Here is a 3,710-nt window from a genome sequence, read left to right on the forward strand (position 1 = left end):
GCCTAGAGCGCCATCTTGCCGGAACTCTTAGTATCATTTTTATTTGTTGTTGTTGTTAGGTGCCGTCAAATCGGTTCCGACTCATAGCAACCCTATGTACAACAGAACTGCCTGATCCTGTGCCATCCTCACAATTTTTGTCATGCTTGAGCCTGTTGTTGCAGCCACTGTGTCAGTCTATCTCATTGAAATTCTTCCTCTTTTTTGATTACTCTCTACTTTACCAAGCATGATGTCCTTCTCCAAGGACTAATCCCTCCTGATAATATGTCCAAAGTATGTAAGACAAAGTCTAACCGTCCTCTCTTCTAAAGAGCATTCTGGCTGTACTTCTTCTAAGACAGATTTGTTTGTTCTTTCGGCAGTCCATAGTATATTTAATGTTCTTTGCCAATACCATAATTCAAAGGCGTCAATTCTTCGGTCTTCCTTATTCATTGCCTAGCTTTCGTATGCATATGAGGTGGCTGAAAACACCATGGCTTGGGTCAGGCACATCCTGCCGACTGGAGGAGATCCATATTTATGCCTATTCCAAAGAAAGGTGATCCAACCAAATATGGAAATTATCAAACGATAGCATTAATATCACATGCAAGTAAAATTTTGCTGAAGATCATTCAAAAAGTGGTTGCAGCAGTACATCAACAGGGAACTGCCGGAAATTCAAGCCAGATTCAGAAGAGAATGTGGATCTAGGGTTATCATTGCTGATCAGATGGATCCTGGCTGAAAGCAGAGAATACCAGAAAGATGTTTACCTGTGTTTTATTGACTCTGCAAAGGCATTCGACTGTGTGGATCATAAAAAATTATGGATAACATTGCAAAGAATGGGAATTCCAGAATACTTAATTGTGGTCACGAGGAACCTGTACATAGATCAAGAAGCAGTCATTCAAACAGAACAAGGGGATACTGCATGGTTTAAAGTCAGGAAAAGTGTACGTCAGGGTTGTATCCTTTCACCATATTCATTTTTATTTAGAGAGTCTGAAAAATGAACCTTAAAGTACCTTTATATGTATGTGTGTTGACATACAAAAATGCATAACTATGTAAATAAAACCAGAAAAAACAAACCTGTTGCTGTCAAATCAATTCTGACTCATAGCAACCCTGTAGGACAGAGTTGAACTGCCCCATTGGGTTTCCAAGGAGCGGCTGGTGGATTCAAATTGTTGACCTTTTGGTTAGCAGCCGTAGCTCTTAACCACTAGATGAGAAAATTAAAGCTCAACTTTAATTTTGAAATAAACCTTATCAGCATATTAAATAAAACAATGTGTATATTATATAGAATTTGCCATTTTAATAAACTGTAAAAATTTCCTTAAACAAGCTATGTCTATTGTCTTGTGTACATATTAGTATACCTCTCTGTAATTATTATGTCTAATATAGTCCTAGTCATTTTTGTTAATTACCACCTTTAACAAAGTAAACAATTTATTTTCTTCAGACACAGAGAAAACTAAAAGACAGGAAACCAAGTACTGTCTAGCTATTTTTCTCCATGAGCATACATTTCATATTATCTTTATGTATTTTAAGGTTGCAAAAATAAACATGTATGTAACATCATCCAAAGGGATTTGAACATCCTGTTAATCTATAGCCATTTTAAATATATAAGAATAAAAGCAAATTAAAACTAGGTTTAGTGATTAAGATTTATCTTTTTTTTTTGTTAACTTAGAAGTGGCCCGTTATCCCAAAATTATTTATCTACTGACTCAAGTTAACATTTGTCTAAGGTTTTAAAAAACTTAACTAAGAGTTTGGAAATGGCAATTTTAGCTAAAACATTAAGTCCTTATGATTGGTAGTACTATAAGAATTTTACAAGATTGGAACCCTTTAAAAAGATGTCATCATTTCAATTTTGTATAATGAAACACAATTTTATAGTTTTATAATCATTATTTGTGGACACAATCATAATATACTTATAAAACCAGTATAGGAAATTTAGAAAGTTTAAATCATAAGAAGTTTAACATTGTTGGTGTGTGCCGTCTAATTGATTCTGATCATATGAGTTTAACCTTAGTGTCTCATAAACTAGGATATTGTGTTAGTATTAATTTTATATAATAAAGCTAAGTAGAAGACATAGAGTTTTAATAAATTAATATTATTAACTCACCTTAATTTTTCCAAAGATTCATCTGTTTCTTAGGAATATTATATGAACCCTATAGGCCCAAGATTTACATATTCCTTAAATCATTTTTTAAAGTTCTTTTATCATGTCCCTGGGTGGCCCAAATAGTCAATTGCTTGACAGCTAGCTGAAGGGTTGGCGGTTCTAACCCATCCAGCCACACCATAGAAGAAAGTCCTGGTGATCTGCTTCCAAAACGTCACAGCCATTGAAAGCCCTATGGAGCACAGTTCTACTCTGCACACAAGGGGTCCCCATGAGTTGGAATTGACTCACTGGCAACTAAGAACAACGTTCATGTAACCGAGGCCTGTTTTTCTTACGTAGCAACTACAGTAATGAACACTATTCAAATACATGTCTCAGAGTTCACATATTTTAGAGTAAAAGAAGCAAACAGTTTAATAACTTAAAAATTCTCTTAGGAATTCTTAACTGGATTAGATATTCTGAGAGGGGGCACATAATGACAGGATAATTTTGTGTATATGATCACTTAATTTTTAGCTTCCCAATAGACAGAAAAAGGAGATGAACAGGGAAAAAGAGGGAGCCAGAGACCATACGGGCTGCAAAGCCTAAAATATTTACTACCTGTCTCTTTATGGAAAAAGTCTGTGGCCCTTGTTTTCCACTGTAAGCTTGATGAAGGCAGAGAATGTGTTTTCTCATTCACTCCACCCCCAGCACCAAGCCCAGAGGCAGAAGCCAATGAAGGAAAATAAATCATCAGAAAACTGAAACCAAGGTTTATTGAATACATGTGTAACCTGTATAGATGTGGGATAGTCTTATGGTCCCATCCCAGTAAATATTGCACACCAAATAAGTGGTAAAACAAAGCTTTGAGCCTACATCGGTCTCCCACTCCCTTTTCCACGATAACAAACGACACGTGCAATTACATTGTTCTCCATGTTTAATGTTGAGCAGGATGCTTTGGGCTGCATGGTGGTTGGCCACTGCTCATGCTTTTTCCTTTACTGAAATTTGTTCTCGTGGCAGCCTGGTAAGGGGTTGGGGTTTAGATCCCCAGGGTAAGGCTGAGGACAGTTGCAAAGAGAACGCATAGGGGATGGGGAGGAGGAGAACAACCAGGAGGAAGGTGGAGGAGGTGTTCCGTGGTCAGGTGTGTCTTTAGGTGCCATAGGCTCTCTGGGATTAGTATCCATGGGGACAATGGGAGAGCATGGGAGAGGATGCAGAATGGCTGCAGCCTCTGGGCTCCACAAGGGCAGGGGCAGGTCCAGCTGTGATGTCGCCCACTCCCCCCACCACAGTTGCTCATGCTCAATCTTCAGCCTTATCAATGTTGGCCCCTAAGAGCAAGAAGTTCTGGAAAGAAGGCAAAAAGGACAGACAAGAAACATTGTTTTCTGCACCTCACAGGCACCTTTTTTTTTTCTTCTTAAAAAAAAAAAGCCAGGATCCTGGGGCAAGATGGCGGTCTAGGCAGAAGCACCACGCCGTCCCTCCACAACAAAGATCCGAAAAACTAAGCCAAACAGAGAATCAACAATCCTGAAACCCTAGAACATCAAAT

The sequence above is a fragment of the Trichechus manatus genome, unplaced genomic scaffold, assembly GCF_000243295.1.
Source record: "Trichechus manatus latirostris isolate Lorelei unplaced genomic scaffold, TriManLat1.0 scaffold00008, whole genome shotgun sequence".
Classification (NCBI taxonomy): Eukaryota; Metazoa; Chordata; class Mammalia; order Sirenia; family Trichechidae; genus Trichechus; species Trichechus manatus.